Source organism: Podarcis pityusensis (assembly GCF_964106645.2).
Source record: "Podarcis pityusensis genome assembly, chromosome: 6".
NCBI lineage: Eukaryota > Metazoa > Chordata > Lepidosauria > Squamata > Lacertidae > Podarcis > Podarcis pityusensis.
The window spans coordinates 87,734,794-87,750,549 of NC_138030.1; the positions used below are offsets into that span (position 1 = coordinate 87,734,794).

Sequence of the window (15,756 nt, forward strand, 5' to 3'; positions counted from 1 at the left end):
CAACCAATTCCAAGACCAATGCCTAACCGCAAACCTTACAAGTTGTGACGATTTGCTACGCAGTAGGCAAAAACCAAGTGGCACACACTAATCAGCCAAATGGACAAAATTCCTACCTGGCCCCTGCCCCATGACAGGCATAGCAAGGTCAAGCAAACAGCCTAACATTAGGGAAGGGAGGGTGGGTGATCCGAAGTAAGCTGCGAAAGGAGGAAGTTCGTCGCTGCGAGCATTGTATTAAACAAATAGGGCTGTCAATCAACAAATGGCAACATCTAGATTTCCCCAGTAACAGCCCGCCCCTGCTTAAAGGAGGGCCAAACCATTTGCCTAGCAATAGTGAGGTGTCTTGTCAGCCCCGCCCGCAACCCATGCTCTCCATGAGGGAGAACACACTGAATTTTCTACATGTATTTCTATATAAAATGTTAGGTTCTTATATAAAAATTTGTCTATCAGTACATTTTCCCCATCTGTTTCTAAGATTTTAGGATAATTTGGAAGTTGCGAGTTTGTTCTTTTCCTGCTTCAAATATGTATGAGGGCAATAAGTCTGCCAAAACTGCATGGTTTTTGATCAATGCTTTAATAATTATTGTTGCTCATCCTATCTCAGGAATGAAAACTTATATATATATATATAAACACACACACACATATATATATGAAAAAGGGGGTGTATTTTAATAGTGCTTTTAAAATTTCCTTTTTATCCAAAAAGAGCAATGAGCACAAATATGAATCAGAAAACTCAAATAATATTAAGGCATATTAAAATCAGTCTGTTAAATGGAGATTTAGAAATACAGTCATACTTTGGGTTACAGCCGCTTCAGGTTGCATGTTTTCGGGTTGCGCACCATGCTGAACCTGGAAGTACCGGAGTGGGTTACTTCCAGGTTTTGGTGTTTGCACATGCTCAGAAGCACTAAATTGCGCTTTGCGCATGCACAGAAGCGCCAAATCACGACCCACATGTGTGCAAACGTGGCGCTGTGGGTTGCGAATAATGCGGGTTGTGAACGTGCCTCCTGCATGGATCACATTCACAACCCGAGCGTCCACTGTAGAAGATCTCAACCAACAGCTGTAATAAACCCAAGAGAGCAAATGCTTGAAAGAAGGAAACTGTTTTCAGCTGATAAGCAAAAGGTCTACGTTCTCTTGGAAGAGATGTAAATGTTGGATGCCAAAACTAAGGAGGCCCCTCTGTGTTCCAGTAACAGTAAAGGGTGGGACAACCATCAGAATGTCTCCTAAACTTTCAAGGCCATTGGGTGCACCTTGGGAGAGCAGCTACTCCCTTAGATGTTCTTCACCCAGGTTGGGTCTCCAAAGTCAGGACAAGCTAGCACCTTGATTTGAGATCTAGGGCAGTTGGTCAGAACTGGTGTAACCAGCGTTTTTTCCATTCACATTTAATCAACAGATGGACCACCAGCTGCAGTTTTCAACTGAACAACAGTGTATTTTAAGTAGTCTAAACTAGGGGATGCTTGAAGTACACAATCTTTCTGAATTCCAATACAAGCTGACCTAATCTACACCTCCCACATGAAAGCGTGCGTTGGGAATCTAGCTGTCTATCAGATTTCACACTTCTCTGAATGTTGTGATAGAGCAATATTTCCTTGAGAATATATATATATATATACACACACACATACATATTTTTGAGAAAAATATCAAACTATGGAATTAAATTCCTATTTAAATGCAATTTTCCTGCTCTTTAAAAAAAATTATCAAAAAAATCACAGATTCATACAGAAACAGGACAGAACAAATTTATGAGTAAATTTGACTTGAGAAGTTTGGGTTCTGTGTTGGATTTCGGCCTTGCCACCTACTGCCCCTCCAGTTCTAGCTGATAGCTGCTTCCCCATCAGAAAACCACAGACTTGATTCATAGTTGCAGTTCCCAGATGGTCCAAGGAGAGCTTGTGGACTCTCCTTGGAGGTTTTTAAGCAGCAGTTGGATGGCCATCTGTCATGGATGCTTTAGCTGAGATGCTTGCCTTGCAGGCAGTTGGACTAGCTGATCCTTGGGGTCCCTTCCAGCTCTACAGTTTGGTGATTCTATGATTCTATGAATATATGACCATTCACATCCCACCTCATATATGCAGAGAGACTACCTGACCTTCATACTTCCTGACCCATAGCTTGAGAATATTGCCATAACAGACTCTGAAATTGTGAGAATGTATGCTTTCGCTCTGAGATCAGCTCTTGGCATCCTTCGGTAAATGTCAGGACCATTAGGTAGGGTAGGGGGGCATTCGATTTTAGGCCTACCTGCACTTAGGTAAAGGTATAGGGACCCCTGACCATTAGGTCCAGCCGTGACCGACTCTGGAGTTGCGGCGCTCATTTCGCTTTATTGGCCAAGGGAGCCGGCATACAGCTTCTGGGTCATGTGGCCAGCATGACTAAGCCGCTTTTGGCGAACCAGAGCAGCGCATGAAAACGCCGTTTACCTTCCCGCCGGAGCGGTACCTATTTATCTACTTGCACTTTGACGTGCTTTCGAACTGCTAGGTGGGCAGGAGCAGGGACTGAGCAACGGGAGCTCACCCTGTGGCGGGGATTCGAACTGCCGACCTTCTGATCGGCAAGTCCTAGGCTCTGTGGTTTAACCCACAGCGCTTACATAGGCATATAACTGGGGTTTTTTTGGTTATTTTTGCTTGGAGCTGAAAGGCACCCTGGGAACCTCTAGGCGACCACTGTGTGAACTACCTCAGAATACACAGAGGACCCACATAATGTCATTATGCAGCAACATCACGTTTTGGCCAATGTTACACTGAGGATGGATTCTGCACCTTTCAGCTATAGTAGCCACCATTTTAATTCCATACCAGTAGTGACCCTTCTCATCATCACACGGGCACCATTTCCTGTTTGGCCCTGGCATTGCTGCTGCCCACTTCTTACCCTACCACCATAGCAGGGCCTACACATCATCCAATAACCTCACCAGGGCCAGTGGGGCCAAGTGGGGTCCATTGTCTTCTGGGCAAGGGTGCTTCAGGCAGGGCCAAACCTGAAGGGAGTGCTGTCGTACTCAGCTTTCCGGCTTCCCACATGCATCTGCTTAGCCACGGTGAGAACACAATAATGGACTAGGCATGTCATTGGCCTAACCCATCAGGCTCTTCTAACATTCTCATGAAGGGAAGTGGGTGGTGATGTGGTCTAAAGCACTGAGCCTCTTGGGCTTGCCAATCAGAAGGTTCAAAGGTCAGTGGTTCGAATCCCCATGACTGAATGAGCTCCCATTGCTTTGTCTCAGCTCTTGTCAACCTAGCAGTTTGAAAGCACGCCAGTGCAAGTAGATAAATAGGTACCGCTGTGGTGGGAAGGTAAACGGTGTTTCTGTGCACTCTGGTTTCCATCACGGTGCCCCGTTGTGCCAGAAGCGGTTTAGTCATGCTGGCCACATGACCCAGAAAGCTGTCTGTGAACAAATGCCGGCTCCCTCAGCCTGAAAGCGAGATGAGCGCCGCAACCCCATAGTCACCTTTGACTGGACTTAACCATCCAGGGGTCCTTTCCCTTTTCCCTTTACATGACACCAACACAGGCACTCAGACTGGGCTCCATAAAAGCTTCATAAAAGCATTAAATGTCTATTTTGGGGAGGATGTGTGGATTCCTCATTCTCTACTTCTGTTTCCCTCTGTGCTTCTGAGGAACAGCATTTCCACTTACCTTCCTGAAGAATAAATAAATAGTTTTTACTATACTTTAAACTAAAGCACACATATCATAAAATGCAGCTATCCAGGGAGGTAATTCTGTACATTAGAAATGTCATGCTCAAAATGGCTCAGATAAAAACAGCCAGACTGTCACTTTGTGTCACTGTGACAATTCCATTTATCGGGTCCATTAATTTAATGGTCAAATAACAACCCCCTGCCTTCGCTTCTCCACTAACACACAGCACAAAACGCATGCTAATGCAAAGAGATGTTATCAGCATTATTTTCTATCGCCTTTATTGTTCCCCATAAAATCCTGTCACTGGGATTAAAACTAATATATATTTGGCCTAGTCACAAAGAAATAACATTTTAAAAATATACTGTTTCCCCCCCTTCCATTAGTCTATAGCATTTTATCTTTCATCTTTTGAAATGTACTCTTAAAGAAGCTAATAGTCGGAAATGGAATATGCTCTGAATATGATTTCTTCCCAGTACTTTTCACAGCATTTGCAATTTGAGGCAAAAGCCTGAAGCTGATAAATATTGTTTGTTTAGGGTAGGGGAAAAAAGTTAACATTCAGTTCAACACAGTGAATCTCTAGGATTGCGTCCTACGCCTTCTATATAGCTATATAGGGCCAAATTAGGCATTACAGTGACAGGAGCACCACCACTGCTAAATCTGGTGAGTCTAGAAAACCTGTCTCTCTTTATTGAATTGCCAAAACATTTCACGTTTCCCCACTTCCCAACATCAGCAGCCAAGAATGCTTGAAAGGCTGAGATGCTTTGAAAGATGCTTAGAATGTCAAGGTGAATTTTAATCCGGTTTAGTTTATGTTTTTTTTAACTTTTTGAATGTTTTAAAGTATTGTTGTAATCCCCACCCCACCCCGATGTTATTGTTTTATCTCTTTGTAAACCACCTTGAGGTTATTGGGGTTTGTTGTTGTTGTTTTTTTTAAAAAAAAACCAACAACACTAGATAAATTGGTAATAAATAAATAAATAAATAAATAAATAAATAAATACAGTGCCTCATAGAAATCAGAATGCGATGACATCACAGTTCGAGGTCTACAAGACATTATGAAGGTGACAACTGATTTTGACGTTAATCGTGAATCCAGTCGTTTGAGGGAATAGACAAGCCCCCTGCTTCTCTTGCATCACTGTTGCCCGCTTTATCATTTTCCATGTTTTGGGAGCCGGACACCTGCGGTGAGGCGCAGAGTGATGTGGCAGAGGGGCTTGTGGAGGTGGTGCACCCCCACATGATGGCAGTCATGTGAGGAAGAAGTTTTCTTCTATTAAATATTCTGTTAAACTGGGTGAGGCAGGTGGCTTCAACTGTTGTCTTTTCACATTCTGCTACAGCTATCCCTGACGTTAGGAGAAAGTAGTCCTTAACAATGTATAAATGTGTGTGTGTGAGAGAGAGTACAGTCGTACCTTGGTTCTCAAATGTCTTGGTACTAGGAAGTTTTGGCTCCCGAATGCCACAAACCTGGATGTGAGTATTCTTGTTTGTGAACATTTTTCAGAAGCTGAACATCTGACGCGGCTTCAACGGCTTCTGATTGAGTGTAGGAAGCTCCTGCAGCCAATCAGAAGCTGTGCCTTGGTTTTCAAACCATTTTGGGAGTTGAATGGCCTCCCGGAATGGATTAAGTTTGACAACCAAAGTACAGTGGTACCTCGGGTTAAGTACTTAATTCGTTCCGGAGGTCTGTACTTAACCTGAAACTGTTCTTAACCTGAAGCACCACTTTAGCTAATGGGGCCTCCTCCTGCTGCCGCGCCGCCGGAGAACAAGTTCTGTTCTCATCCTGAAGCAAAGTTCTTAATCTGAAGCACTATTTCTGGGTTAGCAGAGTCTGTAACCTGAAGCGTATGTAACCTGAAGCGTATGTAACCTGAGGTACCACTGTACAACTGTGTGTGTGTGTGTGTGTGGAGAGAGATAATGAGAGAGAGAGGTATTTAGTATTACTACTGAAATAGTTTTGAATGCATTAGGAAGAATTGCACCAAATGTCAAAACCGGGGGTCCTGAACATAGAAAAGATCCTTTATTGTATTATTATTATGGCTTCTCTGTTTCAATCCATATCTCTGATTAGTGAGAGACAAAAATGCTAATACACAAAGCTCTACAGTGTTGGCTTACCAGTCTGCCGACTGAAATCCTTGCAGACTATTCTGAGGGCTATGGATTTTTCTCTCCCTCAAACCGTTTGCATTGATATTTTGTATGAAACCACCTGTGTCAATGAGCACGTCAATAACTCATCATCTTTGGGTTCCATTATTTTTCTTTATGTATCAGTTTCCAAATACAAATTTTGACTTTTGATTACTTCATAATGAACTCATAAGAGTGGGAGGGATGGTTTTCTAAAATCCTCCCATGATAGGGCACATTTTAGTACAATGATGAAATTAGCTTTGACAAGAAAATGAAAGCTACAGATCAATATGCCGTTCCTATAGACAAGGGCCGACACACACAATTCTACACAACCCAGTAAACTACATTTGGCAAGTTTATCACAGGTAGAATAATACACATCAATATTACATAGGACGCAATTGATCAAGTTCATCAGGCAGTAATTGGTTTGTCTTCTCACTGTCCCCCAGAATTTCATGATTATAGTGACTTGGAACACTAGTTTTGAGAAGCTGTACATGAATGGTTCTCTCTTTGCTTTGTGTTTGCAGCTGAAAATTGGCTCCTTGTGTTTTGACCATTGTGGAGAAGGAACCCTAGTCTTACTTGAGAAGCAAAGACTTAATTATTTACTGGCATCAAAGCTTATTTCCTTCCGATAGCTAATTCAACTGTTAGGCTTCTATCCCTGGATGTATTCCATCATATTCATAGATAGATAGATAGATAGATAGATAGATAGATAGATAGATAGATAACCAACTAAGCTTTACTCATAGTCAATCCATTGAAAATTTGAAATTAATGTCTCAAATTTAGTTATGTTCATTCATTTCAATGGGTTTACTCTGAGTAAAAATTAGTTGAGTACCATCCTACAGCAGAGTTCTCACTGATTAAATTTGGGGGCTCTGGCACAGATGAATCTTCTGCAGGGATTTTTAGGGAAGATAAGAACAAGGATGGTGACCTATCTCAGATGGGTTCCACACACCTCCCTGCAGCAAGCCAGCAAGACAATTGGTAAAGTTGTTCCACCTTCACTCTTGGCGTCTTTACACTTGCTGAACTTTGGACCTCTTCGCTGCCAAGAGTAGGAGTGCGGCACATCATTTTTTCAGTTAAATGCTCAGTCATCACAACGAAGGGCTCATTAGTTCTCACTCTGCTTCTTGCTGACATGTCATTCTGTAAGAAAATGAGCACTAAGCGAGCCCATTGTTGGTGCAGTTAACAGGAGACAGGGGGTGATTTTCTGAGCTCCTGAACATTCACTTCATCCACCGCACCGCTGCCTAAGGAAGCAGCGTTCATCCAGCTCATCTTGATTAATAATGAATATACAATAGTTATTTCAATTTACTTTAAAATTGCATTAAGGAAATGGTTTCCAGAACAACGTCTTCTTTCAGAGTGCTACCATCCAGAGCCTGTTCAAAGCAATTATTAATTTTCTAGTTTGTCCAAGACAATGTTCTCTTGTCATTAAAACTGTTGATAAGGGGAGATCAATAAGCCATAGCTGCTGGGGTGAGGTGGTGTGTGTGTGTGTGTGTGTGTGTGTTATCCCAAGGGCCAAGTGAGGATCTGCTTGGCATCTTGAAAGATGTTCACACAGGGACACTATATCCAACACAATTAGTTACTCAAATACAGTAAAATGCAGGGAGCATCGTTCCAAAATAAATTATGTATGTATTACTCCAAAGAACATTGGTAATTTATGAATTTCTATTAAGCCTGTTTCACTCCATTTTTATTAAACTTGAGAGCTGTGACCTATCTAGAGATTCCAGTTAAATTAAGCTAATTAAAAATTAGAAACAGTGAGGGTGGGGAAACGGGATGCATGGCTAATGCAAATTTAAATTAAGGAATAAAAAAAAAAGGACGGGGCAGTATTCTTTTTAATATTTAAATACTGTGCTTTTCCCTGATATAGCAAATATTTCATCACCATGTGCACATTGAATAATTCCGTGTTAGTTACTGGGAACGAGTGAGACTCTTCCTCCCCCAACTCCTCCAAGAAGTGTAGCTACTCTTTCCAAAGCTCCTTTAGCTTCTTTTGAAATTCCTTGGATGTTTGTCCGAGCAGGAACCACCAAAGTCACCTTGATTGTAATTTTAGGCAAATTTCAGAAGGGCGCTGGGGACGCGCGTAGAATTCTCCTGGAAAATGTTGTCCCAAGTTGCATGCAGCAACCAGAACTGATTTGCATCCCTGTTCAGCTCAAAAGATGCACTGAGGTGATTTATTGGGGTCTGGATTTACACTGTAATGCACTGCTAAGCAAAAAAAAATTATTAAAGCATGTTCGCCTTCATGGATTGCACGTGTTGCGGTGGGGGCTGCCAGGACACTCCAAAGTTGGGGGCGGGCTAATTGATTGTTGGCCACTGATGCGATTGGGCTTCCCTTGTTGTTGGGAAGAAGTTAATGTTGCCATTTGTTGATTGACAGCCAGAAATGCTAAAACTCCCTGCACGAGGCTAGGGCTTCCTCTTTTTGCCCGTGCATCGGATTGCCCGTCCCCCCTCCCTAATTTAGGGCTGTTGTGTTTGACCTTGCTATGCCTGTCATGGGGTCGTCTGCTCTTGGGGCAGGGGCCTGGTAGGAATTTTGTCCAGATGGCTGATTGGCTGGGGCCATTTGGTTTTTGCCTACTGCGTAGGAAATCGTCACAACTTGTAAGGTTGCGGTTAGGCATTGGTTTATGGTTTGGTTGGTTGAGGGGCATGGATTGGCTGTGCCTGCCCCTTTAATGCTGCCGCTGTAAGGGATTCCGTTAAAGGAATTGGGGGCTAACTATTGCTTGTCCACCCTGTTAAGGGGGCTCGGCCCACTGCAAGAGCTCCTGGCTGCATTTGGGGAGGGCTGAGGGCAGGTTCCCTGCTCCGTCGCAACCCCCAAGTGTATTCCCCTTTTCTGACTTTCGCAGGTGTGCGGAATGTCAGTCTGTCCCCCATGGGGGGGGGCAGATAGTCGCAACCAGTGCCTAAGCAACCACTCACATGTTTGTATTTTAATAAAGTTGTGGCCAAAATTATGCCAAAAACCTTAAACAAAAAATTTGGTGTGATGTGTGAGTTATTGGGGTGGCCCTGGGGACCTCGACACGCAAAGGGCTTTTTTGTAAATGAGGCAATAGTGATATATACTTTGGGGTCTTACATGGGCCGGAGGACAGTTTCTGAAGGTTTCAGGAGAGGCTGTTGCTTTCACCTCAGGCCAAATCCCCTAAGTCCCAGTCAAATTGACCCACCACAATCCAGCCCAGCTACTGGGAACAACCCAGCTCTGACCCCCCCCCCCCCAAGCATCTCAGGTTGTACTTCAGCTGCTTGGAGAGTTTAGCTGATTAAAAACACCAACAAATAACCCCTCACTTGTGTAAACTTAAATTAGTTGAATGCCCTCCCTAGTGAGATATCTCTTTTCCTCGTTACTGATTTTCAGGAGGAATTTTAAAGCATTTAACCAGGCATTTGATGGCTGGAAGATACTGCTTCTGGCAACCCTGAAATCATTGGCTGAGAGAATGTGATGGATTTTAAACTGTTCTTAGAATGAGATAGGTAGCTGTGTTGATCTGACACAGTTGAGATACATAAAAAATAATAAAGAAATGTCCAGTAGCACCTGAGAGACCAACTAAGTTTGTTCTGGGTATAAGCTTTCATGTGCATGCACACTTCTTCAGATATCTTGTTCTTAGAATGGTTTAAAACTGCTGCTGGGTTTTGTTACTGATGTGATTGCCACCCTGGGCTCCTTTAATAGGGAGGGTGGGATATGAATTGAAATAAATAATAATACCATCAACTTTAAATATTAAATGTGATTCTCTCTCTCTCCCCAATTCAGAAACTGCACCACTACTACTAAACAAGTCTACAGCGTAGTAACAGCACAGAACCACAGGCTTGTAGAGTTGGAAGAGACCCTGAGGCTCATCTAGTCCAACCCCAGTGCAATGCAGGAATCTTTCAACCCAATGTGGAACTCGAACCCACCACCCTGAGATTAAGAGTCTCATGCTCTACCACCTGAGCTATCGCTGTCTGTGCCAAACAAGGCCTCAGATATTTTTTTTATTCAAAATTATAACAAGACATATTATCCAAAAACATATCATCCTTGTCCCCCCCCATTTTTCCTCCCTCCCCCTCTCTCACACAAAACCCACCCACCCGCCCCCACCCCCCGACTTCCCTCAGTTCCAGTCTTTGGTTTCTCTAAGAATGCTGTTTTCTGCATGTTACAAAGTTGTATAGATCCTCAAACTACAGTGGCGCCTCGCAAGATTAAATTAATTCGTTCCGCGAGTTTTTTCGTCTAGCGAATTTTTCATCTTGCGAAGCACGAAATCCCATAGGAATGCATTGAAATTCAATTAATGTGTTCCTATGGTCAAAAAAGTCCAAACAATCCAAATTTGGTACAACAAGAGTTTATTAAGTGCTCTTTAAAGTCACACATACTGTAAAGAGCATTTCAAAAATTGAAGGAACAATAAATTAAGTTTCTAAACATGACAGAAAAACATTTAAAAATCAACAAAGTGTACAGCCACCCACCACACAGAAATTCAAATCCAGATTTTTTTTAAAAAAAACAGCAAAGTGGCCCAATGGTCACAAAAAATCATAAAAATGCAGAAAAAACACACACACAAGCTTCCAGATTCTTGCAAACCCCTCCTCAACTGTTCCCCCCAGCCACCAACCACACAGAAATTCAAACCCAGAATTTTTTATTAAAAAAAAGCAGAGTGGCCCAATGGTCACAGAAAATCATAAAAATGCAGGAAAAAAACCACAAGCTTCCAGATTCTTGCAAACCCCTCCCCAACACCAAGTCCTTGAATTCCAGACACCCCAACCCAAAATCCAAAACCCCCCAAAAAAGTTTTAAAAGTTTAACTTACCAAATGGCTGCAAAAGAAGTTTTGGAAAAGCTTCAAAAATCACCAAAATCTTCAAAAACCTCAAAAAAGGCTACCACACTGCGTGCTATGAGTTGCTCCTCGAAGTCAAGTCGTAACTGCACCTCTTCAAGCAATGCACCCTGGGTATTAACGGTTTTACGAAAAAGGAAACAAACTTGCAAGACGTTTTCGTCTTGCGAAGCAAGCCCATAGGGAAATTCGTCTTGCGAAGCACCTCAAAAAATGAAAAACCCTTTCGTCTAGCGAGTTTTTCGTCTTGCGAGGCATTCGTCTTGCGGGGCACCACTGTATTTAGCTGATTATTATCAATAAAAAGTTTGTGAATGTTTATTCAAAACCAGCCAAAGAGTCCAGTTCGCTTTGTTGCATCTTTAAATACTTTGTAAAGGGTTCCCATTCATCCTTAAAGTCACAGTTATCCTTGTCCCGTAGCTTATATGTCAGTTTTGCCAGTTCTGCATAGTCCATCAATTTTTCTTGCCATGATTCTTTAGTTGGGGTTTCTTCAGTCTTCCATCCTTGTTCTACCAGAACTCTCGCGGCCGTTGTCACATACATGAAGATGTTTTAAAACTTTTTTGGCAGGTCTTTCCCTACAATCCCCAACAAAAATGCCTTGGTTTTTTTAAACAAATGTTAAATGGAACATTTTCTTCAATTTGTTGTATATCATTTACCAAATTTTTAAAATTACCTTACAATCCCACCACATATGATAAAATGTCCCTTCCTTTTCCTTACACTTCCAACATATATTTGAACTAGTTTTGTGCATTTTCCTTAACTGCACTGGTGTTGTGTACCATCTCTACATCATCTTCATGTAATTCTCCTTCAATAGGGAATAATCTGTAAATTTTAAGTCAGTTTTCCATAATTTAACCCAATCTTCCATCATAATGTTGTGACCTATATCTTGTGCCCATTTAGTCATAACTGATTTTACCTCTTCATCTTTCGTCTCCCATTCTAATAGGACAAGGCCTCAGATTTTGACAGTTGCACTCCAACATCAACAGAGGTCACAGAAACATCATTCCATACACACACACACAAAGCAGACGTGTTTTTCCAGAAGGCAACTTCACTGGAAAGTGGAAAGTGGTGAGCCATTTTGCACAGCTGGGCCCCCTGCATTTAGTAGCACCAGCACCTGCATTTAAGATTCAATTATTTTGAAGTAATTCACAGCTGTCATGCCGTGCCAATAAAAATTTGTCAGTATGCGACGTCTGCCAATTAACATTTGGCAATTTTGGGCGGTTGGCGTGCGACATAGCAGTCAGTATTGGACAGTATCAGCCATGCAGTTCTTGCCATACTTGGTAATTGAGATGGAGTTAGCTGTCAGTCTTTGACCCTACCCGATATGTGGAAGTCAACATTTGACAGTTTCTAACATGTCACATGTCACAATCTGATTCTGAAACTCGAATGACAACGTTGTGAGGCTTTTGTGGGTGAGCAGACAGTTTGTTTGGACCCTGGGTAAGAATTTGGAGGCTGAGAGGGAGGGTGTGCCAGAAGAAAAAAATGAATTGATATTGCTTTTTTTATATATTAGTAACTTTGTATTAATGTAACGTTTTTATACGTAACTGCATATTTCTGTAATGTTTAAAGCTGCCTGCTGTTGCTTCAGTCCTCTGTACACTGCTTAGAGACATTTTCAATACACAGTGGTACCTCGGGTTACAGACGCTTCAGGTTACAGACTCCGATAACCCAGAAATAGTACCTCGGGTTAAGAACTTTACCTTAGCATGAGAACAGAAATCGTGTGGCGGCAGCATGACGGCCGTGGGAGGCCCCATTAGCTAAAGTGGTACCTCAGGTTAAGAACAGTTTCAGGTTAAGAATGGACCTCCAGAATGAATTAACCTGTGGTACCACTGTATTAAGCAATATAGAAATTAAAGACTCTACCAACTCTATGAACATTTGTTTCACCTTGACCACTATCATAATACACGGGAAGTGAAACAGTGCTATCTTGGTAGAAACCTGGTAAAAATATGTAGTTCCCTTAGAACAGAGGCAGGAACACATTCTGTCTGACCTCAGATCCCATCAACCATAGTTGGCATGACCAAAGACCAGGAATGATGGGACATGTAGTCTTGCAACATCTAGAGGACCAGAGGCTTCACCCTGCTGCCTTAGAGATTCTAGCTGCATTCCCACAGTGCATCTGCAGAACATCCGTGACTGCTTTAAAGTAGTCCTTTAAAAAAATCTATTGTCCAAGCAGCTGTTAGATGGGGAAGAAGTAGACATGGAGTAACTAAATCCAACTTCCATTTATCCCTTCCATACAGCGGATTCCAAGGATGTGGGATTTAAACTTTCCTAAGAGCAATGGACGCGAGTGGCCCTGTGGTTTAAATCACAGAGCCTAGGACTTGCCAATCAGAAGGTCGGCGGTTCGAATCCCCACAATGGGGTGAGCTTGGTCCCTGCTCCTGCCAACCAGCAGTTCGAAAACACATCAAAGTGCAAGTAGATAAATAGGTACCGCTTTGGCGGGAAGGTAAACGGCATTTTCGTGTGCTGCTCTGGTTCGCCAGAAGCGGCTTAGTCATGCGGGCCACATGACCCGAAAGCTGTACGCCGGCTCCCACGGCCAATAAAGCAAGATGATCGCCACAACCCCAGAGTCGGCCACGACTGGACCTAATGGTCAGGGGTCCCTTTACCTTTAAGAGCAATGCACCTATAGCCCCAGCTACTGTGTCAAACTAGAGAACTTATCACACAGCACTCATGTGTGCGCACAATTTCGCACCCAGTGACAAATACAAGTTTGGCAAGGGTATCACCTCTAAATCAGGTCATATCGGATTAAAGCAACCCGAAAGAACCTACTTAATAGTATTGATTGTGAGGGTTAATAAAATTGCTTTACATCATGCTAGGTAATTTTTATATATTAAAATATCAATACATTGTGTCACTTAGAAGTATCACTGCATAGCTGCTTTCTTTGGCAAGAACATTCTGGCTTAAAAATAAACTTCGCAAAGAATTGATTTGTCAGTTTTCCACTTGGGTTCTGTTCTCTGCAAACTGTATTTCTAATGAAATTGAAATCAATAAAATGGTTTACTTCTCTGTTTGTACTCAAGCTTTCAGCAGTGTCACAGGCTATGGACTTCAGACGACTCGCTGAAGATTTAATGAGAAAATACTGAAAAATCTTGGAATGACATGGTGTGAGTTTGTGAAGCCCTTTCCTCTTCATGGTCCTCTTCCCTCCTAAGCAATCAAATACCAAGTGGGCATGTTGCTGAATCAAATTGCTACGACTGGGGAATGAAGGGGGGGGGGAGCTTTTGATTCTGGCCTTCAATTCTACACCATGTGGTAGAGGATAATATGAAACAATTGAATCTTGGTTAGGATCAGATTGAAAAGGGTCTTGAAAACATAGAAGAAAAATAGTTAGGAAAAGAGAGAAAATACATCTAAACAACTGAAAAGTCATAATTCTGCTAACTCATATCAATGAACTGCTGTGTTTCCTCTTACCTCTTCCTCCATTCATTGGTGTTGAGTTGGTGGATCATGACCTACAAATGCGATGCCAATGCCCCAATCAAAGGTAATTGCAGTCTTCTGGATTGTGGTCAACTAAATCCGACTCAGAGTTGACCCATTGAAATTAATGAACCTAAGTTAGTCATATCTGTTAACTTATATGGGTCTGTTCTGATTAGGACTAGTATCGAATACGACCCAGGAAGCTGAGGTTTCAAAACCCTGTGAAGCTTATGGTCAAATAAGACAACAGGTGGGAGACATGTGATTATGATATCCCATGGTTTCTGCTTTGCAAGTTAGCAGCTCCACAGGGCTGCTTTGAAGATCAGTGAAGTGCTACAGGAGGAACAAACCATCTACCCTTAATCCCACCTCCCAAAGTTATTTTGAGGCCCCATGTGAGGACTTTCTGCAAGGCTTCCATTCTTCCCTGCCTTCAGGAAGCACTACAAAGCCTCGGACTTCTACTTTAGACATCATATCCCTTGAAAACTAATACTACATGACCCAAGATTCCAGGGTGCCGGGGGTTCATTCGTAGAGTAGATGGAAGAAGCCTTGAAGCACATAACTTCCAGGCTGAGTAATCAGGTACTTAAGAAGACCACACCTTTCCAGTGCCCCTAACCTGAGGAGGTTGGAGACCATATTGGCTGTGAGTCTTGAGGGACCTGCTCCCTGGCTTGCAGGCCTCTTCTACCTGGCCTACAAGGGTGGGTTCAGGCTTATTGCAGCTACAAAAACTGAATGGACTCTTGGGTTGGGGTATAGCTTAGCAGGTCTTACTGTTATTATTACCCCAATTTTTTTGTTTTTTTTGTTTTTAACTTGAGTGTTTTAGATTCAGGGATTTTGTTGTTGTTTTAATACAAGGGATGTGCCTTGGAAGTGAGGAGCTGGGGAGAGTATCTTCCCCAAAAAATTCAGGGTAGGGGGAGGTATGGTGTAGGAAGTGGGACAGTCTTGGTAAGGGGCACACAGCACAAGCAGTTTGTGCCGTGTGCTTTTCTCCAATCTGGGGAATTGCAATTGTCCTATCAGCCAGCCCTCAGATTTACCACCCACCTCATTGCCCAGCATCCCTGACAGAGCTGGTCTTGGAGTCATTGTAGAGGTTCTGGGGGACTTCAACAGCCAACCATGTCACTGACCCAATGCATGTGGCAGGCCACACAGTAGACCTTGTTTTCTCAACTGGGCAGAAAGAGCAACATCTGAAAGTGTGTGTGTGGATACTGACATCAGTCCCTTGTAATGGTAAGATCACTTCTTGCTGAGATTTTGGATTTCAGCATCTTTCCCCCTCTGCAGCTGGAGACAGGCCTTGTTTCCTGCACGTATGTATTCATTCTCTAGCTGATTTGAGATGAACATA

General features: G+C 42.6%; 1 protein-coding gene and 1 long non-coding RNA gene across 3 annotated transcripts in view; both read right to left on the reverse strand.

Annotated features, from left to right (window-relative positions):
• LOC308480652 overlaps positions 1-15,756 on the reverse strand; it is a 319,498-nt gene that overhangs the window by 23,121 nt on the left and 280,621 nt on the right. The window lies entirely within an intron of this gene.
• Positions 1-15,756, reverse strand: part of LOC308480618 (uncharacterized protein) — a 133,826-nt gene that overhangs the window by 19,616 nt on the left and 98,454 nt on the right. The gene's annotated exons all lie outside the window — the stretch shown is intronic.